This window comes from Theropithecus gelada, chromosome 1 (assembly GCF_003255815.1).
Source record: "Theropithecus gelada isolate Dixy chromosome 1, Tgel_1.0, whole genome shotgun sequence".
Classification (NCBI taxonomy): domain Eukaryota; kingdom Metazoa; phylum Chordata; class Mammalia; order Primates; family Cercopithecidae; genus Theropithecus; species Theropithecus gelada.
The window spans coordinates 42937445-42963014 of record NC_037668.1 but is presented as its reverse complement, the minus strand read 5'-3'; the positions used below and the strand labels follow the sequence as shown (position 1 = coordinate 42963014).

The window sequence follows — 25570 nt, the reverse complement described above, 5'->3', positions numbered from 1 at the left end:
CACACAAACCTGCCTCCCCGTTTTGGTTCCTAAATAAGATGGCTACAAGATGAACAGCTGCACACCTCCCTCAGATTTTGCCCACAAGGAAATTCCTAGTGAGCTTCGAGATATTTACCCTAAAGCATTTCTGTTAAAATTCACCATGGCAATATAAATGGATAGCTTATCTTTACACAGTATTCACCCCTCTGCTCACCTGGCACAAATGCATATCTGATTATTCCCCTGTCCCATTTATCTTTATCTTATGTAAAAACGTCAATTCCCTGCATTTTCCGCATCTGTCTATGTTACCTTATGTAAAAATGCAGATTCACTGGGCCAGACAAAGGCATGAATGATTATTTCCCCCACCCCCCTCTTACATGAAACTGTATACTTCTCAATATCCTTTCCCCTTTAAATTTGGAGCCCACAAAATCATCTTCGGAGAAAGGCATAGACCTGTCTCCCGGGCGCGCGTCCTTAACTTTGATAAATACAGCTCCTAAAATGACTGAGACCTGTCTCATCCTTTTTCTCGATCGACACCACCTAGAGACAGCAGCTGTTAAATACTCTTTGGGATACAGACAAGCCATACTTACAAACACACACAGACCCGCTTGCTTCCGGGGTGCGTGCATTTGAGGTGTGTGCATCTGTGATACGCCTGTTCACTTTCGCTGTGGAAGAGATCGTTCCATCTCCACAGAGACCTGCAGTACCTTTGGACGGTGCAGGATTCATCAGAAGGAGGCTCCATAATTTATGTCACCTGCCTCCTACTGATGGACATGGAGGTTGTTTCCAGTTTTTCACTATTGTAAACAACACAGCGGCCGTCGTCTTTGGGCAACTGGGTGATTTATTTTTGTAGGATAAATGGAACCCAGCTCCATTCCTTCATACGCTGAAAGCTGTTTCTGGAATGGCCCTCACAGACCAAAAAAAAAAAAAAAAGTTCATCCACCAACATTTTCTAACCCCACTCTTCTATATATGGTTGGTTGCATCAATGCCTGGTAAATATGCAAAGTTCAGGTTACAGAGACTCAACTGAGAGGGGAAAAGAATCTCTCTAAAACAGGGTTCAATAAAAACCTAAACAAGCCAGGCGCGGTAGCTCACGCCTGCAATCCCAGCACTTTGAGAGGACGAGGTGGGCAGAATGCTTGAGTTTCAGGAGTTTGAGATCAGCCTGGGCAACATGGTGAAACCCCATCTCTACCAAAAACACACAAAAAATTAGCCGGGCGTGGTGGCGTGTGCCTGGGGTCCCAGCTGCTCAGGAGGCTGAGGCAGGAGGATCTTTTCAGCCAGGGAGGTGGAGGTTATAGTGGGCCAAGATCATACCACTGCACTCCAGCCTGGGTGACAGACTGAGACCTCATCTCAAAACAAAACAACAAAACAACAACAACAACAACAACAACAAACACACATCCAAACAGACCAACTCAGTACCTTGAGAAATGACAAGTATTTAAATATACCTCTGATTGACCGGGCACAGGGGCTCTCATGCCTGTAATCCCAGCACTTTGGGAGGTTGAGGTGGGTGGATCACCTGAGGTTGGGAGTTTGAGACCAGCCTGACCAACATGGAGAAACCCCATCTCTACTAAAAATACAAAATTAGCCTGGGTGGTGGCACGTGCCTGTAATCCCAGCTATTTGGGAGGCTGAGGCAGGAGAATCGCTTGAACCCGGGAGGCGGAGGTTGCGGTGAGCCAAGATCGCGCCATTGCACTCTAGCCTGGGCAACAAGAGTGAAACCCTGTCTCAAAAAAAAAAATAAATAAATTACAAAAATGAACCAAAAAAAGCTCTGATTAGAAATGACCCTGCCAAAATTGAATATTATAAATCATTACAAGGATGTAAGAAAAATGCTTATCCATCCAAATAGACAGGACACAAAATTAAAATGATAGGTAAACACAAATGTTCATAGTTACTGCCTTTGTGTGCTGGGGAGAATATAGTTATTTTCTTCTTCTTGTATGTCTCTGTATTTTCAAAGTTCCCTAGTAAACATGTATAGTTTTATAATAAAAACTTTGGAAAAATTAAAAACTAGGAAGCAATATGAATGGTTATTGATGAGAGTTTGTTTGAAGGAATGACGCTGCATTCATATGTTGGAATATGTGCAATGAATAAAAACTCCTGTCATGGGAGAGAATAATTTTATGGGGAAAATGTCCACTACCTATTGCCAAATGAAAAAGGAAAACACGGCCGGGCACAGTGGCTCACGCCTGTAATTCCAGCACTTTGGGAGGCAGGTGGATTGCAAGGTCAGGAGATCGAGACCATCCTGGCTAACACGGTGAAACCCCATCTCTACTAAAACTACAAAAAATTATCTGGGCGTGGTGGCACACGCCTGTAGTCCGAGCAACTTGGGAGGCTGAGGCAGGAGAATCGCTTGAACCTGGGAGGCAGAGGTTGCAGTGAGTCGAAATCGTGCCACTACACTCCAGTCTGGGTGACAGAGCAAGACTCCATTGCAAACAACAACAACAACAACAACAACAACAACACAGCAGGCACAGTGTAACTCTGACTGTGGTTTAAAAATTATATGTAGATGTAAAGCGTATAATTATTATATATACGTGTATGTGTATACAATACACTAGATGGATAAAATCTAGTATATAAAAATACTTAAAGTACTAGATGGATCAACAGGAAAAGTCTGTCTCTGGAAAGCAGTGATAGGTCATTGTACGAGTGTGTGTGTGAATGTGCATGTGTGAGTGTGTGAGAGGATTTGTGACTGTGTGCATACTTTTCTGTCTCCCAAGTTTGCTGCATAGACTGTATTATGTTTGATGTGGAGAAAAAAGATAGCCTAGAAATCTCACTTTTTCAAGTTACAAACTCGCTCCCCACAATGCCTTCCCTCTCTCCATTTTAAACTCCCTGAGGGACTCTTTGAAAAGGGTTGCATCCACTTGGTGACCACACACTCATCCATCATTCCCATCTCCACCAAAACCTATCTCCCAAACACCTTGTGCCTCAGTTTCCCCCTGTGTAAAGCTGACCCGGTACTGTTCTCTGCTGCCTGCCTCCTCAGTGGGCTGCTGTGAGGACTCAGCGGGGGGCAGTGTGACAGGGCTGTCCGTGCTGGGACAAGTACAGGTTGAGAGGTCACTGCCAACATTATCATGTTTCCCTTCTCAGTGGCCCCAAGCCCTTTGTTTTTCCCAAGGAAATGGCAGAGGTTGCAGAGAGCTCTGTGCGGGTTGCCCGTTTGAGTGACCTCCTGTTGCCATGGTGCCCAGGAATGCGGAAATGGCAGCAGCTGCCTCTGCAATCCTGCCAGGGCCCCAGGTTCCTGCCGGTGACAGGGCTGTCAGGCCAGGGGTGCAGGCTGGCGCCCAGTGCTGGTGCCCAGCTCCCAAGTACTGGTGTGGCTTGCAGGGAAGTCTTTCAGATCAGGCACAGGACTCCAAGTTCTATAGGGATTGGAACAGGCGCTGAAACAGGGCATCCTTCCTGGATGGGAGAGAGCTGAGAGCCCCCAGGAGGCCGCCAGCATGGCTGGCTTCACTCCATCTTATTCCACTTGCTGAGTCTCACCTCTGTTATGTGCTTCTGGGAAGAGGAGAGGTGACGTATGGCCAAATCTGGTTACCCAAACACGGCCCATGTCGTCCATTTAGACCAGGCTTTGGAGTTCAACAGACCTCAGCTTCAGGCAGATTTCTTGAAGCCTCCGTTTCTCCATATATAAAATGGAAATAATGAGAATATCTGCCTCGTAGCTTGAAATGAATGTTATAAACTCTGAATGCGAAGCTATGGGAGTGTGAAAGTTGTAGATACCAGGATGAAATCACTTTTGTCAGAACCAGAAGAATTAGAGCCAGGAAAGCATGAAGGAGGGGAACTCATGCTTGCATGTCTGAGATAAGGACTGTCTAAAGGACTTTCTAAAATAGCCCCCAAGAAATGCCTTCTTTGGAACTGCAGCAATTCAGATAAGATGTTCTCCAAAGAACACTGCCCAGTAACGACATCTCCACCAATGAACTGACGCCAACTCTAGTGTTGAGCCTCCAGAGCCAATGAAGTCTGTTTCCAAGCAGCTTATGTGAACTTCTCTCTCTCCCTCTTTTTCTTTTGCCAATAAAAGCTTCCCTTTGCTGTCCCCTCTCCAGATGCACCTATAGCTTGCCACGGCTATGCTTCCAGAGTCTAATCCATTTTGCTTACTCCCAAATACATTCATCATATAGGAGATATTTTTTCTGATGTCTCTTTTTTTCAGGCTGACAGTAGGCACTTAGTCAAGGCTGGCTATTGTTGGCAATAAGGGGCCCCCCTCCTGGGGCCTGGACACTGTTTGGCCACACCTAGAGTTCAGCAGCAGCCGCCTCCTTCCCACTACATTCCTGGCTACAGCTTCGGTGCCTTCAGAGGGAAGAAGTTCTCCTGGTTGTCCAGTCTGGCAGGGCAGAAATTCACTGTCCCTGTTGGACTCCTACCTGGTCGAGGTGGGAGGGGTGGGGCTCTCAGTGAGGTGAGGGTGGATCTGTCTGTTCTGTGCCCAGGTGGGTGGGTGGGGGGTGTCTGCAGCCCTTGACTACGTCTCCCAAGAAAGGCAGCTAAAGGGGCCTGGGAAGGAGAGAAAGGAGATGGGAGCAGAAGTTGGCACCTGCTCCTGAGTCCCCCAGAAGAGGGGAAGATTCAAAGAACAGGGTTTGGGGAGAGAAAGGTGCCCAGATGCAATAAAGATGCAAAGGCAAATTGAAAGGAGGAGAGGGAGAGAGGGAGCCGAGGGTCACAGAGGGGATGGCAGATACGTGGACAAACAGAAAAGGCAAACGTCTGGTGTGCAAGTGTGAGCGTGTGTGTGCATGTGCGTGTGTGTCTGTGTGAGTGTGTGTGGGTTATTTTCTGTAGTGAGCAGGCCTCAGGGCAGTGAGGGGAGCTGGCTTTACAGCTCGCATTATTTATGGAGTCCAGGCCCTAGGAATGCCAGAGGCCAAGCTGGGTTCATGTGCGCAAACCACATATTTTGGTTTCTGCAAGACAGCTATTCACCGCCCCTATTCACCACCGCCTCCTTTTCCCCCACCCCTGAGGACTGAGCGCCAAGGAGACGACGTGACAGAAGGGCTTAGGAGGAGTCTAGAGGGGACTTGGGGTCATAAACCATTAATTAAAGGCAGTTTCCAAAATGCAGGCATTATGGAGCCAGATTTTATGTCCGGATTCCATCAATCCTGGCTTTTATTTCCCTCCTTCTCAGTCTCGAGAGCGGGAATAACTCATGTTGATGGCCAGGCTGCTCAGCAGAGGGGCTGCCGAGTAGGGGGTGCTGGCTGAGTCCCTGGTGGAGTCTGAGAAGCTACCACTAAAAGGCAGCCACTCTGGATCCTTCTAGAAACTAGAAAGACTGTGGACTTTGGAATGAGAGGCTCTGTATCCTTCCACCCACCCCAACACATATGCACGCACGCACACACCCACCCCACAGAATGTTAGTACTACTGAGTGTGACCACTGAGGTCTCCCGTAAATGAGGCATTACAGAGGCGATTCTGCTGGCCCAGCATCGAGGTCAGCAGACTACTGCCCCTGGGCTGAATGCAGCCCTCCCTCCTGTTTTTCTAAATAAAGGTTTTATTGGATCACAGCCATGCCCATTTGTTTATTTATTGTTTAAAGCTGCTTTCATGCTACAAAGGCAGAGTTGAGACATTGAGATAGGCCCACAAAGCCTAAAATCATTACTATCCGGCCCAGTGCAAAAAATCACATAGAGAAGCCCCTGGCCTAGAGGTTCAGAGGTTGGCACGGGAATATGGGAGCCTTCGGTTTGAACCCCAGCTCTGTGGCTTACCAACCAAACGATCTTATGGAAGTGTTTCACATTTTCTCAACCTCGGTTTTCCCCTCTGTAAAATGGGGATGATAAGAACGCTTAATCTCACAGGATGGTGTGAGGATGAAAGGAAATGATGTGTGCAGTGTTCAGCCTTGTATCTGACATAGAGTGGATACTCGGTGACTGAGTGGAGGCCTGTGTCCCCTGCGGGCTCATGTCACTTACTGTCCAGACTGCTCTGTCCAGTACGGCAGCTACAAGCCACATGTGCTTACTGAACATGTAACGTGGCTAGCTCACATTGAGAAGCACCTTAAGGGCTGGGTGTGGTGGCTCACGCCTGTAATCCCAGCAATTTGGGACACCGAGGTGGGTGGATCACCTGAGGTCAGGAGTTCAAGACCACCCTGGCCAACATGGTGAAACCCTGTCTCTACTAAAAATACAAAAAAATTAGCTGGGCATGGTGGCACATGACTGTAGTCCCAGCTACTCAGAAGGCTGAGGCAGGAGAATTGCTTGAACCCAGGAGGTGGAGGTTTCAGTGAGCTGAGATTGCGCCACTGCACTTCAGCCTGGGCAAAAGAATAAGACCCTGTCAAAAAACAAAAAAAAACAAAAAAACAAAAAAAACGCCTTAAGTACAAAACACATACTATAATTTGAAGACAGTATAAAGAAAAACCAATGTAAACTATCTCATAATCATTTTAAAACTGATAACATATTGATCATATTTTGGGTATACCAGTTTAAATAAAATGTATTATTAAAAGTCATGTCACCTGTTTCTTTTTACTTCGAATGTGGCTAATAGAAGGTATAAAGTTACACATGTGGCTTGCATTAGTTTCGATTGGACAGAGCTGGTCCGGATGGAAGATTATTTTTTCTTTGGTTTGTTTTCTCGTTCCATTCCCCCTCTCCCTCTGTTGGTTTGGAAGTTAAGCTTTCTATGTTTCTGATTTTAGTGTAGTAGTTGTAGTTCTCAAAGTGTGGCCCCTGGACTAGTAGCATCAGCAACATCTGGGAATTTGGTAGAAATGAAAATTCTAGAACTGTACCCCAGATCTCCTGGAACAGAAACTCTGGGGGTGGAGCCCAGTCGTCTGCTTCAAAACCCACCGGATAATTCTGAGGCATTCTCAAGTTCTAGAACCACGGCCTTAATGATTACCCTTGAAAAGTCACTATACCTATTTCTCTTAATAAAACCTAGGGTTGTTCAATATCCTAATGCTATCCTAAATAGTAAGAATGATTTAAAATATATTAATTCTGATCATTCCTCCTGACTTCTGTGCTACCACATCCAGGATTTTAATTCTGTCCTCTTTTAAAACCCCATAATTTAGACATTGTCATGATGACTATTTTATACTGATCACGTTTGCTTAAAATAATTGACTTACATGTTTACCAATTTCTTTGTTCATCATGTCTTCTTGTACCTCAGACCTTCCTTCTGGAATAACTTTTCTTATTCCTGAAGAACATGATTTAAAAGATTTTTCAATTAAAAGTGTTTTGGTAGTTAGCTGTTAAAACTTTTGTCTATCTGAAGAAAGTCTATTTTACCCTTGTACTTCAGAGGGTTTTGCTGGGTACATAGTTTTAGGCTGAGAGTTTGCCTTTTGTTTTAGCACTTTGAAGACATTGTTTCATAATCCTGGATCTTTATTTCTGCTAAAGAGAAGTCCACTGCAAGCCTAATTGTTCTTTTGTTAGCTACTTTAAAAATTTTCTCTTTGTCAGCCGGGCGTGGTAGGTCATGCGTGTAATCCCAGCACTTTGGGAGGCTGAGGCAGGTGGATTACCTGATTTCAGGAGTTCGAGACCAGCCTGTCCAACATGGTGAAACCCCGTCTCTACGAAAAATACAAAAATTAGCCAGGCGTGGTTGGGGCGGGGGCGGGGGTGGCGCCTGTAATCCTTGCTACTTGGGAGGCCGAGGCAGGAGAATTGCTTGAACCCAGGAGGCAGAGGGTGCAATGAGCCGAGATTGCACCACTGCACTCCAGCCTGGGCAACAAGAGCGAAACTCTGTCTCAAAAAATATTTTTTTCCTTTGTCCTTGGTGTTCTGAAGTTTCATTACAATGTGGCTAGATGTGGCTATTTAAAATTTATTCTGAATGATATAATTGTGCTTCCTGGATCTCTGGACGCCTCTTTTTGAATATTCTGAACCGTTATCTCTTACAGTATTACCTCTTTTCCATTCTCTTTGTTCTCTTCTTCTGGCATTCTGGTTAGACATAAGTTAGACTTTCTAATTCTATTTTTTCCTATCTTGTGACCTAGTGCTGTCCAACAGAGCTTTCTGTGTTGATGTAAATCTGCTATAACCTTCACTGACCAAGAGGATAGCCATTAGCCACAAGTGGTTATGAGCTAATAAATGTGGCTAATGGGTGGTGCGCGGTGGCTTATGCCTATAATCCCAGCACTTTGGGAGGCTGAGGCAGGAGGCTTGCTTGAGCCTAGGAGTTCGAGACCAGCCTGGGCAATATGGCAAAAACACATCTCTACCAAGAATACAAAAATTAGCTGGGCGTAGTGGCAGGTGCCTGTAATCCCAGCTACTCAGGAGGCTGAGGCAGGAGAATCACTTGTACCTGAGTGGTGGAGGTTGCAGTGAGCTGAGATCGTGCCACTACACTCTAGCCTGGGTGACACAGTGAAGCTCCATCTCAAAAAAAAAAAAAAAAAAAAGGCAGAGGTAAAATGTGGCTGGTGCAACTGAAGACCTGAGTTTTCGTTATATTTAATTTTAATTAATTCAACTATAAATCTAAGAACAACATGTGGGCTAGTGGCTACTGTATTCAATACAGTAATTTCTCCTTTAGTTTTCATCTCATCTCTGTGCATTGCATTCTTGGTAATTTCCTTAGATTTTTTTTTCCATTTTTAAAATTGTCTCTTCACCTATTTAGTCTGCTGTTTAACCCACCCTTTTATTTATTTTTAATGTTATCAGCTACATTTTTTTTTCATTTCTAAAACGTTTTATTTGTTTTCTCTTTCAAGTTTTCCTGGTCTTGTCAGACAGTTTTATTTGTTTTCTCTTTCAAGTTTTCCTGGTCTTGTCAGACAGTTTTATTTGTTTTCTCTTTCAAGTTTTCCTGGTCTTCTCAGACAGTTTCCTGTTGTTTGCTCGTGTGTGTCATTTCATCTAACATTTCCTTAAGTATTTTATGCATAGTATTTAGTATTTTGTATTTGGTATTGATAATTACTGTATCTGAAAAGACCTTAGAGGGTCTAAACTTGCTGTTTGTTTTTGCTGACTTTCACTCCTGCTGAACACATATTTGATCTTAATTTACGGGAATCTTTAGGGTCTAAATAGCAGATGCCTTTCTCCAGAGAGGATTTACATTAACTTCTACTGGGGTGGGGAAGAGAAGAGGAGTGGGGATGAGACCTGGGTCCAGGGGCCACTTCACGCCTCTTTGAGAGACTCTGGTTGAATGACAGAATCTCCGGCTCTGTTCTTCCACTTTGCCATATCCCAAAATTTAACCCCCTGATAACAGTCCTGATAGCAGCATTTGCCTCTAGGACAACCTCGGCTTTTGCCTTTAGTGGTCACTCACTGCTGCTGTTCTGGTGTTAGCTTACAGCTTTCGGTTTTTGTCTGTAGATGTCTTGGGGATTTCCCTTATTTTCTGTGAGACCAGGAATGCATTAAAAAGTATGTTTCATTCCAGATTTATTGGTTTTGTAGAGGGAGGCCCTTCCAAATATGTCTTCCCCCAAGCTGCCCTGAGTGGCTGTCCCTCTGGCTGTGTGCACTGTCCACCCAGCACACTGCTTCCTGCTGGCACTGCTGTGCATGACCTGTCCATCTGCCCTGCCACAAAGTGATTGCCTAGGTCATCAGCCAAGTCTTTCCACATTTGTATTACCAGGGCCTAGTATATGGAGATGTCCAATGTCATCAGTGATGGTAAAAGTCCAGGTTATAGGGAATACCATTTGCTTTCCCTTTCCTCCCAGCTCAGCCCTTCCCTGTTCTACTTGTATTGACATCCAATGAAGAGGAGACCATTATTCACTTGGATATTCCTTTGGGCAGTCTCAGTTTCTCTTGCCTTCCCCCAGGAATAAAGGGGCAAAGGGCACATTTCAGATGGAAGTGAAGGCTCAGAGGGGTCCACTGATATTTCCAGCAGGCTAGTGTGGGAGCTCGGCCTCAACCCCGAATTCCCCACCTCCCAGGGTAGAAGAACCTATGTGAGCAGCCCTCTCGCCTGTTCTTGGATGCCTATGCTTGGTTACAGGAGAACATTGGCAAGGACTGCTCAAACTGGTAAGAGGCAGGATGGTGTGTGGGGTGTGGGAAGCTACTCTCAAAGGCTGGGAAATGGCTCCTGGCCCTGCCTGCCAGGCTGGAGAACTTGAAGCCAGCCATGACTCAGAGTGAGAGACAGACACAGAGAGAGACAGAGAGACAGGCTAAGCACCGAGACAGACTTGAAGGGATCCAAAGGCCTGTGATGGGGAAAGACAGGCCGATGCGGACATGGGTGTTGCCACTGAACTTGGGGCTCTGTGAGTCTGTCCATCCTTTAGGCTGCTCTACCAAACGCTACGGTGCCTGGATATTCATTCTACGACTAGGGACACTCATGCCTAATGCTTACTAATCTACCGGGTCCTCTGATAGCACAGGTGGCATGAAAAGGCGGGATGGAAGGATGGTAGACTTTGGTGGGGGTGAGCCCTGGGCTGGAATGACACAGGCAGCCTGGAGCCAGAGTTGATGGCCAGACAGGCCCAGTGTATCATTCACCAGTGTCTGGTAGAAGCTTTGAGAAGCTTTTGCTATGTACTACTTTCCACCATTTTTGCCCTGAAATAGTCCTTCCTCCACATAGCCTGAGGTTGACATTTGCAACGAAAAGGGGCTGAACAGGCTTGAGTCCACATGCCTGTCTAGGATCCATTCAGAGCGAGGAAAGGTGCTTACCTCCAAAGAGTTTGGAGCACGCTGGCACTTGCTGCTCAAATGGCATCATGAATGGGGCCACCTGGGCCTCTCACTTGGTGGGATTCAGAATTCTAGGGCTAGAAGGTGCCCTCAAGGTCACGTGGTCCATTCCTCAGCCTTGCAGTAGGGCTGGCATTTAGAGGAGGGAGCCCAGTCTACTTGCTCCTAGAGCGGTCTTTAGACCAGAGACATCAGCTACCAGGGAGCTGGTTAAAAACGCAGAGGTGAATCACTTGAGGTCAGGAGTTCGAGACCAGCTTGGCCAACATGAAACCCTGTCTCTCCTAAAAATACGAAAATTAACCAGGCATGGTGGCGCGCACCTGCAATCCCAGCTACTTGGGAGGCTGAGGCACAAGAATCACTTGAACCTGGGAGGTGGAGGTTGCAGTGAGCCAAGATCGTGCCACTGCATTCAGAGCAAGACTCTGTCTCAAAACAAAACAAAACAAAACAAAACAATCCAAAAAACAACACAGAGGCTTAGAGGTAAAGGCCTCGTAAATTCTCCTATGCCCACCCTGCGTGGGGAGTGAGAGGGCAGCCCTCACTCCTGGTCTCCCAACCCCAGGGAGGTGGCATTCTCCATCCTGGTCCCCCATGCCCCTGACCTCAGAGTGCCATTGGCAGACACCCTTGGCAGCAGCTATGGGAAAGACTTAGAGCTCTAGCATTTTAATTAATTTTTTTCTTCTTTTACTACTTAAAATTTTGAGTCTATACCCAGCCTGCGGCTGAGTGACCCATGCCCTGGGCTTCTGAGGCTCTTTCGATGTCTGCAGCGTCAAGCACATTGGCACCTCCCTGGCATCTGTATCCCTGGGGTCTAACGTGTGCCTGGACGCAGAGCTCCCTGGAGCCTGATGGAAAAGCTTCAGCTGTAAGTGTGTCCTGTGTGTCTGAGTTGGTGGTAGCTCAGGGAACCAGGCTTCCCTGGAGGTCACGTGAGGTGGCTGGATGTGTCCCTGCACCTGGCTGGGCCTGTTGCTGCCCCCTAGGGTCTCAGACCTCAGATAGGGGGGCTGAGCACTTGGACCTCGGCTGCCACTGAGGCAGAGTTGAGGCAGTGAGCTTGGTGAGGGTAGGCTAAGGTTGATAAGTCCCCTGCTGAATTCCATCACTCCTGAGTCTCCATCACCTGTCCTGTGTCTCAGTTGGCTCCACCATCTCCTATCCGGAGCACTTCAGCTGTATCTCAACACCCTACCTCCCTCTTTCTCTTTCATTCCATCCTCTTCAAGCCCAGAGGAAATTTTTTTAAAAATGATATCTTCCCAGGGACCTCTTCTGCTCACCATCCTTCAATGGCTCCCTTGTAAAGTCCAAGGTCCTTGCTGTAACTCACAGGCCAACCTTGCCAGCCTCATCCTCAGCTTCTCACCCCTGCCCTTGGCACCCTGGGCTTCCTGCATTTCCCTAATGCCTCTAATTCCACCACTCTAATCCCTGCACCTGCTGTTCCCTCGGCCTGAACAGTGGCCTGTCGCTTTCCTCTCTGCCTGGCAAAACTTACACAGGCTCAGGGCTCTGTCTCAATGCTGATTATTTCAGGGACTCCTTCTCTGGTCACCTAGTGTGTGTAATCTACAACCCTCAACACACACGCGCGCACACACACACACACTCTCTCTCTCTCTCTTTCATTAATTCCCAGAACCTTTCCCGCATGACACTTCTCACAGCTGAAACAAATAGTTGTGTAATTATTCAATGAATGTCTGTGTCTCCCACCAGACTGTAAACTGCACATGAGCAGGCGCTGGGCCTGGTTTTGCTCCCTAGACATCTCTAGCACCCAGCAAGGGCCCAACCACGTTTAACAACCAGCTCTTATCTTTTCAAGAGGTACACTGGTTTTAGCATTTGCTTGCCAATTTCCGTGGTGTAAATACTCCTATTGTGGCCAATTTCAGCGACTGCAGGCTGTCACTGGACATGGAGTTGGGAAGAGATCCATCTGTGGGCCTGTGTGAGCCAGCCCTGGCCCAGCACTGCCTGCAATTGAATGAGCCCTCTAAGTATTGAGTAAAAGAAGGCAGGCAGGAAGGGAGGAACAGAAGGAGGGAGGGAGCAGGCCTCCCTCTGTGGTCTCATCTTCTGCCAACCCCACCTCGTCCACACCTCTTCCAGCCACAGCAGGGTCCCCTGTGGTCCCTCTTATGCAGCAGATGCTACCATTCTCTTGTCCCTCTGCCTACGGCAAGGCCTCTGAACTTTGGTAGTCTTGGCATTTGGGGCCAGATTTCTTTGTTATGGAGCTGTCCCATGCATCGTAGGACGCATAGCAGCGCCCCTGGCCTCCATCCACAAGCTGCTGGGGAGCATGGAGTGTGGCTGCTCCCGGTGTCCCCAGCCTGCCCTAAGGCACAGAGAGAGCCCTGCCGCCTTCCACCCTGGGGCCTCTGTTCTCAGCTCAGCCCAGCTCTGTTCAGGTAGCCAACTACTGTCCAAACTCCCTGCCCTTGGGAAGTGGCAGGGGAGCCCCCATCAGCACCTGTAGCTCCAAAAGCTGAATTCTCATTTTTTAAACACTGCATGATAATGTGAAAAAACAACTTTTTATGGCCCAATCATGGCTGCCCTGTTGGATGTAAATGCTTTGCTGACCCCTCAGTCACAAGCCCCATGAAATACATATGAAATGGGTGAAAGGCCTCTGTGGGAGCCCACAGGACCAGCGACAGCGTGGGTGTGAAGAGCATTAGGAGGAGAGCCCATCAGTCAGTCACCACTGTAGCTGCTGGGGGCTGATGGCAGGACCCTGGGTGGGCAGCGAGGTGGCACGGGCCCTGCCACCAATCTGCACCACCCCCCACCCCAGGGCCAGGCTGGCCTTTGGGAGGCCCTGGGCTAAAATACTGGTGGTACTTCCCACCCCACTTGTCCCTATTTACTACATCATAAAGTAAATAGAGAATTCCAGCATAGCTCTGCTTTTACCAATAATAACTGCTTTATGCTTTTAAAAAATCACATGGGCGCCCCCTCATTTTTGGTGCCACCGTCTTGCAAAGGCCTAGACCTGTGCTTTGTCCCACGACCAGCCACCCTTCATCCAACCTCAGAGGACATCCTCCTCCTTCAGTCCCTCCTCCCACACTCTGAAAATTTTCCAAAGGGTCAGGGAATTGAGATCCTGGAGTTGGCCAGGGTCCCCACTGCTCTGCACTCAATTCCTAGGCAGATACTTGACAAGTATTCTCTAATTTTATGCACTTAGGAGGAAGCTGCTAAGAGATCCAGGGAAGACAAACACATAGTTATCCAATGACAGCGACTTTATGCTGTTACCTATGTATCTATGTATCAAAAGCTTTCCTCTTTCTTTCTTGCTAACCTGTTCTACCGCAGTAGCAGCACCCACGTTTGGGAAGTCCTTCTGATAGTCTCAGTTACAACTGCAGCCGAAGCCCGTCTATCCCCAGCTGCTGGGCTCCTTGGGCAATCCCCACACTGCCTCCTCTTTCCTGACATGTTTTCCTGGCGGGCTTCTCTGCCAGTGGGCAGCCCTGAAAGGTGGACCTCATGAGAAGTAAGGGGGTGGATCTTGACACAGGGGACCAGGGCAAGAAGACGATCCTTCTCCACGCACCCATGCAGAGGCCGGGCACATGTGCATCTGTACAGCCCTTGGAAGCAAAGCTGGGGACGATGGATGGCTGTGGGTTTGAGGATATCAGCTGTGCCCCAACCCCACTTTCACATTATTTAGGAAAATATCTGAAATTATGTTAGGTTTCCCTAAAAAAAAAAAAAAAAAAAAAAACCAACAGGATTGAACTGTGACAAAACGTCCTTCATCTTGTGTCCACAATTTAACGACTAGTTATTACTTGAATAATTAATTAAAAGGATTAATTAACTCCCTAGAAGATTTTCACCAATTTTGCCTCTTTTGCTTGAACGAGCCCCCTCCCCGGCAAGCAGTTCCTCCTTGGGCCTCCAGACAGCCTAGGTTCTTTCTGGCTCAGCCGAGCCTCTTCTGCAAGCCCTATGGACACTGGGCATTGTGATGGCTGGGAGACCCTGCCTGGTGAATCCTTGCCCATTTGCACACCGGGACAGGAACGCACCACTGAGCCGGATGCCAAGCCTCTAGCCCAGGGTGAGGTGATGGGAGGTGCTGTCTTCTACGGGATTATCTTACGTGATTCATGCAAACTGTCCCACCTCGGACCTCCCTCTAAAGGCTTTGCAACTGCCTCCTGAGAATTTCCTAAGCCCGTGGTGAGCGGCTTTCACTATGTATTGCACAAAGGCCAGTTTAGGAACAGCTGTTAACACGTTGATGAGCAGCATTGATTTAATTTCCTTCAAAACGAAGACAGCTTTGGTGAGGCCCGTGGTGGGGGGATTCTTACAACTTAGACACCTATAGGAGAATGGCAAGGGGAACACTGGCACCAGTTTTGACTTTTCCAATCATGCCTCATGAAATGTTCTAACTGGCGGTCCCGTAGCGGCAGCTGAGAGGAACAGCGTGTGCACTGCAGGCCGATGCCCTTCTAGAATCTGTTAATATGTTCAGCCAGACCCACAGCAAGAGGCAAAGGATCCTAGGAGGTTACTTCCCATTTTGTGATTGAATCTTCTCTCCCTTTGTAGATGACCTTTAATCGTGATCCCTGCTCCCTGCCTTGTCTGCCTCTCTCCAGCCCTCGAATTCTGGAAATTAGAGAACAAAGCTTTATTCTAACAGCTCACGGTTTAATCAGCTTCAATCTTATCTGCCTGAAAAGTGGTGTTGTGCAACAGTCTGTTGGACCCCAATTCTTGACCTCGTTCCATCACCTTATTTTTCATTTTTTTCGAGATGGAGTCTCACTCGATTGCCCAGGCTGGAGTACAGTGGCACGATCTCGGCTCACTGCAACATCTGCCCTACGTTCAAGTGATTCTCCTGCCTCAGCCTCCCAAGTAGCTGTGATTACAGGCATGCACCACCATGCCTAGCTATTGTATTTTTAGTGGAGATGGGATTGGTCAGGCTGGTCTCGAACTCCCGACCTCAAGTGATCTATCTGCCCACCTTGGCCTCCTAAAGTGCTGGGATTATAGGCACGAACCACCGTGTCCAGCACATCACTTAATTTGTCTCCTTGGGCTATGTATGTTACCTCTCAGAGCCTCAGTTTCCTCACCAAAGTCCTCACGTGACTTTGGTGAGGATGATGTTAGGATAATTTATCTCATCATCTACATCTGCATCCTCAGCCCTAAGCTCTAAGCCTGGCATATAGGAAGCATTCAGTCAGTGTTTGCTGAATGACTTAATGAGTGTACATCAAGTGCCTACCACGTGCCTGGCACAGTAGGCACTTAGTAAATGTCAGCAAGTCATATTAGCTTTCCTCATGCCCCCTGCTACCTCCCCTGCCCCCATGAAGCCAGTCTTTGTCCCCATTCCTCATTCTGAGCCCCTGTTGGCATCCCTGGGCAGGCTTGCAGCTGCTTTTCATGCTGATAACTGCACAGCTTCCGGGGATTTCTGGGATAATATGGAGTCACCCTATTGTCAGGCCCATCAAAATCTTCACCTGAAGGTGAAATCCCCAACCCCCATCTCTGAGTCCCAGATACTCCGGTAGCGACCATATAAAACAACTGAGTCACGTGGCTGCAAGCAGCTGACCCGGTCCTGTGTAGCCCTTGGGGAGCGGGGTTGGGGCTCAGGATTCCTGCAGTGACTCAAGGCCTCCAAGGGCAGTGCTGAGTGAAGACCCCTTTTCCCTTCTCCACTGCCACTCCCCAAACACTCTAAGCCCTGGGAACTCTTCTCTCGGTTGAGAAACAAGCATGGACCCCTGCTGCCTGGCCATCAGGGATCGGAGGACAGGAGGGCCCTCCAGTGAAGGAGGATGGTGGTGAATTGAGATGGGCGCCTGCAGCCAGGCTGACCTGGGGAACTCCACAAACAGGGGAAGACCAGGGACGGTCAGAGCATGAGGTGCCCACAGAGAGAGAATCTAGACTGGAGGTGACAGAGCTGTGGGCCCTGAGACAAATTAGGGCCATGGAAATTTTCCCCCAATGGACCCTAAATTTAAAAAAAAATTAGTTGTCAAAATATAAAAGAATTAGGGTGTATTATGTGAGATTTTGGGCTTCTCTAGAAGATCCGGAGCTCTGCAAACACTGGGCTGGCATTGCTCTGAGCAGCCTCGCTGGAGTAAGCAGAGCTGCTTCCTTTAGCTGCGGCACGTGCTGGCCCCACGTGGCCACATCACTGACCTGCCTATCCGCAGGGTCCCCACAGGCCTCTGAGTTTGCGGCATAGTTGAAATGAGGCAAGTAAGTGTCCAGCCCAGTGCTGGCGTCTGAGAGAGCCCACAAGGTGGGTCCTTGTCATTGTCACCCCAATATGTGTTTGCAGTGGGTGCTGATCTAAAACAGCAGGTGGTGACAGTAATTCCAGCTTGCTCCACGAGGTCGTGCAGTCGTGATGGCTAAAGCTTGCCTGGTGCTTTACAACTAGTAAGCATGAGCTCACTGCATCCTCCCCAGAGAGGGGGGACTCAAGATTCCCAGGGACCCATTTTACAGAGGAGAAAAGTGGAGCTAAGAAAAACCAATTAGTTGTGTGCAGAGGGCACAGCCCGGACTCAGAGCCTGGGTTCCAGTTCTGTAGCAGAGATTTTCTGTCACGTGAGCCCCCGCAGCCCTGAAAGAAGCAGCTGGGATGTCTTGGATGCGTCTCTCCGTTTACTATTTTATCTTTGCAACGGCCAATATGTTTTATCTCCATTTCAAAGAAAGGGAAACTGAGGCTCAAAGGGATTTGGCATCGCACAGCTGATATGTGCCGATGCTGGGATGGAGCCTGAGGATCTAGCTCCGGAGCCCAGGCCTTTCCTCAAGCCCCTCCCTGTAGGAGGCTGATCATTTCTGCTGGGCTCAGGCTGTCACTAAGATGAGTCTGTTTCTTGCACACACGTGAAGAGATGCAAAGAATCTGGAACTGGCTCACACATTCAAGTTGCCATCAGTGACCCAGGCCTGTTCTCTCTAACCCTCCATTTGGGGACAGTCCCTCAAGGTCCTCCTGGCTTGTCTCGAGTCTCCTCCTTGCCACCACAGCTCCAGTGCCCACAGTGACAGCTGTCAGAGGCTGCTTCCTTCCCTCCTGGTCCCCATGCCCTGGCCACAGGCTCCGCACCACCTCCACAGACATCAGCCTCCTAATAAGGAAGGAAGCTGGCCTAGTATAGCACGGAACCAATTTGGATGTGACTCTGACATCTCTGGCCTGTCCCAGGGAAAGCGACTAGGCAGCTCAGAGCCACCAAAGGGCGATAAGGCACTCTGGAGGACAGGTGGCGCCAGACACCCTGGCAGCATGGACATGCCCATCCCCTGGGTCCCTGTGCCAACAGACTCAGCCCCTCTGTCTATATCTAGGACCTAGGACAGCAGCAAAATAATGAACACCCTGGGACTGGCATTTCCCAGCCAATGCGTGGGGCTCCTCTGCCTCATGCGGGTGCTGTGCATTGCTTCGGGTCCTTTCTGAGCAAAGGGGATGCTGAGCTAGAGGGGCTGCGACCACATCCGGCCTTGTGCCTGTCACCTCCCTTCTCGAGGCACACAGGGATGTCATATGAGCCACCGAGACTTCTCATGGCGAAACAACGGTGGCGTGCTTAGAGATCGCCACAGAACCACGGACAGCACCCTCGAAGCACAGAATAGTGGAGCTAAAGAGCCTGAAGAAGTCGTCTGTCCCAATAGCTCCCAGTCGGTGATCCACCGAAAGAGAGTAAAAGGTGTGGATCTGTGGTCACATAAGTTTGGGAAACACTAGATGGGCAAAGGCAAAATATTTTTCTTCATTGCAGAACTCGTCAGAGCCTTAATAAGTGAATGATCTATCAGGGGTGGAGTTACAATGCAGTGTTTCCAAAACTTACTGATCCAGGGATTTTTTTTTTCCCCTAGTTGAGTCTTACGGTTGGAGGCAGCTCAAAGCAATGGCCAGGGAGTCCGGAGCCCTGGGTTCCAGAACCAGTGCAGACACTGATGCCCCGCTGGGCCGTGGACAAGCCCCCTCCCATCTGCAATATGAGGGGAGTGGACAAGAGACCACTGACACCCCTCTCAGCTCCCACACTCTTGCTTCCTCTGGTCCTATTCTGGGCTGGCCCCTGCAGCTTGGGCAAATTGCTGAACTTACCTGGGCCTCAGTCTTCTCATCTGTACAAAGGGCCCTGTCCTGCCCACCCCACAGGGCTGATGAGAGGCCGAAATGAGATCACCATTGCCATCATCATCGTCACTGTCATCATCATGGTGGCTAAGGTTTATTGCGCCCTGTGCTAAGCCTTGTATGCATATTGGCCTGTTTCATCCCTGCAGCCACACTCTGACCTAGTATCTTTTTACCCCTATTGTCCCCATGAAGAAACGAAGGCACAGCAGGTGAAGTCCCTTGCCTAAGGTTACCAGGTAACAAGCGTCAGGACTGAGGTTGAAACCCAGGGAGTCTGCCCAGGATGTAATCTCTTAATGCTGACGCCCATCTCCCTGTGAACTGTAAATCGCCATGACCTGGCGAGGCGTTGCTCAATGCAGTGGTGCTGTGGTTCATGGCGGAGACATTCATGGCCCTGGCCTTGTCTTACAGACTTCCAGAAATGGGGTCAGGGGCCCCATTTTCCTATTTCCTGTTCTACCAGGGTTAAGGAGGGGCTCATACTGCCCCTCACTGACAGGGAGGAGGAGTGAGCAGGGAAGCTGGGGAACACCCATGGGGAATGACTCCTCTACCAGGCTGGTGCTCCCCTCCCTTCCTGATCACAGCCCAGAGACCCCTGGAGGAGCTTGGAGAGGATGTGCCCCCTGCTTTTCTCACATACTGCCTCTCAGCTGCAGAGAGGCTACAGAACCGTCATTCACACTTATTTCAACAAGCCGAATACACTGGAGTTCAGGTCTAAAGGGCAGGGAGGCGGATGGCAGGGAGGGACCCTCCAACGCGGTAGCTGCAGCCTCCCCCTTGCCGACCGCCTTCTGCGGCACATCCAGGGACTTCTCGGGTTTCACAGGCCACAGGTGGAAAACCACTGTCCTGGTCTGGTTTAGAGACAGCCTAAGGCCCAGAGAGGGAGACCAGCTTGCCTGTGGTCACACAGCGAGTCCTTGACCAAGCTGCACACTGGGAGTCCAGAGCCGGGCTCAGGGGCCCAGGGGGTGGTGGGGCTTCTGGGTGAACAAGACCGGGCCTCCTCAGGAGCCCAAGAGCAGGGGTGGGCAGAGGCCTGCAGGCCCCTCTGTAGCAGCTCCACGTCTGACCACTTTCCAGAGTGCAGCAGCTTGGGCCGACTTGCCTCCAATTCAGGGCTCATGGTTCTGGTGTCCATGGGACATCACTGGCCCCAGACCGAGGCCAGCAGGTTCACCTGACGCTTGGCAGAAGTCTCAGTCGGCCACAGGTCGGGAGGAGTTGGATGGACTCAGGCTCAGAACTCAGATCTCACTCAGGTTTGACTCCTGCTTCTGCCACTTCCTGGCTGTGCATCTCTCAGAGACTCAGGGAACCTCGCTGTGCCTGCAGTGTGGGTGCTTGCTGCAACCTTCTGAGGCTGGCCTGTGGCATCAGATACTCCAGAATGCCCGTCCCCTCTGCTCAGCAGGGGCTAGCAAGGCCCCAAGCAGCAGGTTGCCTGGGGCAGCTGGCTTGGGTAAGGTTCCTCCCTTACTGGGGGGACCCTGGGGTTGCCCCGGGAAGGTGACCTCAACCTACCTTGTGATGGCCCCGGCGAGTCTGCACTCCAACACATGGGCACCATGCTGCCACCCTCAGTCTCTGCCCTATGTTACCTCCTGCGACTGCCCACACCAGGGAGCTTGTTCAATACGCACACAGCTCACAGGGCCTTGGCCTCAGACCTTCTGGTTCGGTAGCTACAGGATGGGGCCTGGGAACGATATCTTTAAAACCCAAGGCTAGGTCAGGTTTGACAACCACTGATTTCCTTGTGGTTCTCAAACCTCCTCTCTTCGTCTTTCCTTCTCACTCACTCTACCACGGAACCTTTCCCATGGACTCGTACACTGAAGTCCGGTGTGTAACAGGTAAGTGCAGAGCCACTGACTGAGGATGGGCTAGAGCCCTGCCTGCTGATTCTTTCCTGAGCTGTGGCAACCCCTTGAGGGACTGCTGAGGAACCCCTTTGGGGTTCCATGGAACACAGTTTGCAAACCCTGTATTTTGTCAGTCTCTTCCTCTTCTGGATTAAGGGGCTGAACCCTAAAAAGCTGGCCTACTCAGGGCTCGGCCTCATCCTACCAATGAGGCTTTCATTCTGATGTTCTCTGAAGCTTTCTCTTGCTCAGTGGATCCTGGGAGGGGGCTTGGGGCCAGTGGGTGACCTGAGACTCCACAGCAAAGTTACCGAGAACAGGGACTCTGGAACCAGACTGCTAGAGGTGAATCCCAGTTCCCTAGGTGTGTGACTCCAGGCAAGAACTTCACCTCTCTGTGCCTCGGTTTGTTCATCTGTATGCTGGGGATGACATGTATTTTGGAGAGTTGCCGGAAGGATTATATGAGCGAGTATCTGGAAAGAGCTTAGAACAGTGCTTGGCACAAATCAAATACTGCATAAGTGAGGCAGCCCTGACTTCCAGACCAGGCTGGCCCTGGGTTCTGACAGTAGCGTCTTAAGTGTTTCTATTCAGACCTCAGAAAGAGAATGCTGTCAGAGCTGGTGGATTCTAGGGGCAAATAACTCAAACCCTCCCTGTTCCGAGACAGAGCAGCCCAGATTCTCTTTTGTAGCAGTGCTGGAACTGCATTTGCACTCTGAGGGCTGGAGCTCACAGACCCTGGCAGCTGGAGGAACTTCACACACACAGCCTGATGCCCTGATTTTACCCCAGGGACAAGTTTTGATTTGAGTTACTGTCAGGCTCAAGATGTGTTAAGCTGCTTTTCACACTTTTTTTTCCTATCTCCCATTAAACTTAAATCCTCAAGTTACAAATTACAGAGAATAGTAATCATCGGGCCAGCCCTTTTCAGTCTCCAAAAACACATTCAGTTCTCATTTCTGAACCTATGAGGTGGGGAGGGTAATTACACCCATTTTATAGATGTGTACACTGAGGCTCATAGGTTAAACAACTTACTTAGAATCAGGTGTGGGGCCAGAACTGGGAGTGCTTATCCAGGTATGACCTGGAAGCCACTGTTGGGCTGCAAGGGTCCTCTGGATGGGGGCACAAATGACTTCCCAAAGGCAAATCTTCTGTTGAGGATTCTGGAAGCACGGCACGCAATTTTACAGATTCTCTTGTATTGGTGCAATTAACAGCTACTTACTGGTAACCATTAAGAAAGCAATTAGGAATTTTCAAAACCTAAAACTCAGAAATGCAAACAAGCTACCAGCCAGTGTTTTCTGGGCACTGTGATTCAGAAGCATGGTTTCTGTACACAGCCTGGCAACGTCCATCACAAAGCCCTCCAAGGCACATGCTAGGTCATCAGAGGCCCTGCCATTTTCCAGATGAATAGGCCAAGATTTTCCCTTGCTGCTATGCCTGCATCAATCCCCTTGGGATCATTTTCTCATGGATTCAGTTTGTTGCCCTATAGAGTACCGTGCTGCATATTTGCATATTTTCCAGCCATGGGGCTTTGAGACATCATGCAACTGTGGTTCAGTATGAAATATCCATACCCAGGCTGGGTGCGGTGGCTCACGCCTGTAATTCCAGCACTTTGGGAGGCTGAGGTGGGTGGATCACCTGAGGTCCGGAGTTCGAAATCAGCCTGGCCAACATGGCAAAACCCCATCTCTACTAAAAATACAAAAAGTAGCCGGGTGTGGTGATGTATGCTTGTAGTCCCAGCTACTAGAGAGCCTGAGGTGGGAGGATCACTTGAACCCAGGATACAAAAGTTGCAGTGAGCCGAGATTGCGCCACTGCATTCCAGCCTGGGCGACAGAGTGAGACTGTCTCAAAAAAAACAACAAAAAAAAGGAATATCCATATCCTATTTGCCATCCCAGACTTATACCCTCAATTTGCCTACAGGGGGACACTTCTTTAGTGAAATACCATGACCTTGATATTTAAATAACTCCTCTTTTTTTTTTTTTTTTTTTTGAGACGGAGTCTCGCTGAGTCGCCCAGGCTGGAGTGCAGTGGCCAGATCTCAGCTCACTGCAAGCTCCGCCTCCCGGGTTTACACCATTCTCCTGCCTCAGCCTCCCGAGTAGCTGGGACGACAGGCGCCCGCCACCTCGCCTGGCTAGTGGTTTTTTTTTTTTTTTTTTTGTATTTTTAGTAGAGACAGGGTTTCACTGTGTTAGCCAGGATAGTCTCGATCTCCTGACCTCGCGATCCGCCCGTCTCGGCCTCCCAAAGTGCTGGGATTACAGGCTTGAGTCACCGCGCCCGGCCGATATTTAAATAACTTCTAACATACAAACTGCTAAGATATTTGTTAAGTTTTGGGCATTATTTTGTAATGCAGAATTATGAATATACTTTTATAAAGAATAAGCTGATATGTGTTCCCTATTCATTCTTCATTACCACCAGGTTCTGTAACCACTGGAAAATGGGGCCAGGGACTGGGGCATATTTTGCCCTGCCCAGTGGGGGTCCAACTGGAAAAAGCCTAGAAGCCATCCGGGGAGTCTAGGAAGTCCACTTTGTGAAAATGCAAGTTTTGGAGGAAAAAGCCCAGAGATATTTATAAATAATAGACAGGGTCTCACTCTGTCACCCAGGCTGGGATGCAGTGGCTCGATCTCGGCTCATTGCAGCCTTGACATCCCGAGCTCAAGGGATGCTGCAGCCTCATCCTCTGGAGTAGCTGGGACTATAGGCGTGTGCCACCACACTTGGCTAATTTTTGGCCCAGAGGTTTTTTAAAAAATCATTTTGTCAAATGACTGATGTCCCCCACGGTTCAGGCTCGCTCTGCCTGGATTCCCCAGGAGCCCAGGTTGAGTGACAGGTATGACATGTGTCACAGGTGCAGGGCAGCTCCTGGACTGCAGGCTCATGCTGTGGTGGGGAAGGGTGCCACAGAGCTCCCCGGGTGTGGGGAGCTGCACTACCCCTCAGGATCTGCAGCTCTGGTACAGCCGGGGGTTTGACTGCAGGGCCAATGGAGGTGATTCGGTTCCTGACTTGGCCAGGAAGAGGAAGGGAGAGCTGGTGCTGGACAGCAGCCGGTTTCTGCTCTGATTCCCCCGCTGATTCCTCTCTAGGGGTGAGCTTTCTGGGCCTGCGGGCAAAAGGCTGATGCGAATAGACTCAGTCACGAAAGTGACGCAGTGCAAGGCTGTGTCAGAGGCTACTGGTGGGCGAGGGGCCTTGAAACCAGGCCCAGATGATGCTCTGAAGATGCCCCCCAGGGAGAAGGCCCAGCTGCTTGGTGGTAGCCCCTCACTGCTCAGATGGTGGAGTGGTTCAGGGCACAAACTCTGTAGCCAAAACTCCATAGTTTGAGGCCCAGTTCTATAGTCTCCTGGCTCCATGACCTCAGATGAGTTACTCAACCTCTGTTTTCTCGTCAGTGACAGGCTGTTGGGAGGGTTAACTGAGTTAATATGTGTAAATTGCATAGCATGGACCCTGGCCTGTGGTAAATGCCTAACCAATGTTAGATACTATTATTGTTATTGTTATTATTGGTTACAGCTGTTTTAGCCTGCCAACGTGGGTAGGAGGAGCACACAGACGGGCCACTGAGTACAGTCATGCAGGTTGTGTACTGAAAAACCAGGACACCATTCACGTGGTAGCCTGGAGAATGGCACCTTCTGCAGTAATGCAGTGCACAACCTGTGCAGCTGGTATGCTGGCCCTGGATGCCCTGGGCAGCCATACTCCAATTTCTGACTAATAGGTACCGTTTGAAGTTGGAGCAAGGTCCTGGAGAAGATTCTTTCTTTCTTTCTTTCTTTATTTTTGAGATGGAGTCTCACTCTGTCACCCAGGTTGGAGTGCAGTGGTGCAAACTCAGCTCACTGCAAGCTCCAACTCCCGGGTTCACACCATTCTCCTGCCTCAGCCTCCCTGGAGAAGATTCTTTTAACAAAGGAGGTACGGTGGCTTTTGAGTGGAGCCACGAAGACCCAAATAAGGTGTGGCCCGGCTCTTGAGAAGGTCCCAGGATGAGGCACAATAGCTAGGACGCTGGCCAAGTTATTCCTCTCTGGGCCAAAGTTTTTTGCCATGTGTCCAGCATGAGAGATGGGGTTCATTTTGAGAGGGCAAAAAGGCTTTATTCTTGTATGCCAACTGCGATTGACTGGCCGTGGCTATCTGAGGCTATGTAAAGTGAGAAATCAGAGGCCACTTTGGGATAGGCAGGAAGGGCTCTTCAATTGATTTGTGATGTCTGCATGGGGCCAGGGAGAGGGGAGTAGGGGCATGCGTGTGGCCACACTTGCCCTCCTCAGATCAGCTCAGCGATTCTAATCCTGGCAACCCTTTAGAATCACCCGAGGAGATTTAAATGCACTTCGATTCCAGGAATATGGCCTGGCATGAGTATTTTTTTCCCCTAAGGTGTGGTCAGGCTGAGAACTGCTGGGGTAGACGGCCCTAAGCTCCTTGTCACCCAGGGCTTTCCCGGCCTTCCCAATCCTACCACATCCACTTGCATCCTCACTCACTGGCGGCTCATTTTAACCTCAGCACGCTCTCTGTATTACATAGCTTTATGCTTTCTTCCTGCAGAGGTGGGAGGGGACTTAAAAGCCAGTCCTCCATCAG

General features: G+C 49.3%; 1 protein-coding gene across 1 annotated transcript in view; it reads right to left on the bottom strand.

The window, feature by feature from the left end:
• KAZN (kazrin, periplakin interacting protein) overlaps positions 1-25570 on the bottom strand; it is a 194866-nt gene that overhangs the window by 24898 nt on the left and 144398 nt on the right. The gene's annotated exons all lie outside the window — the stretch shown is intronic.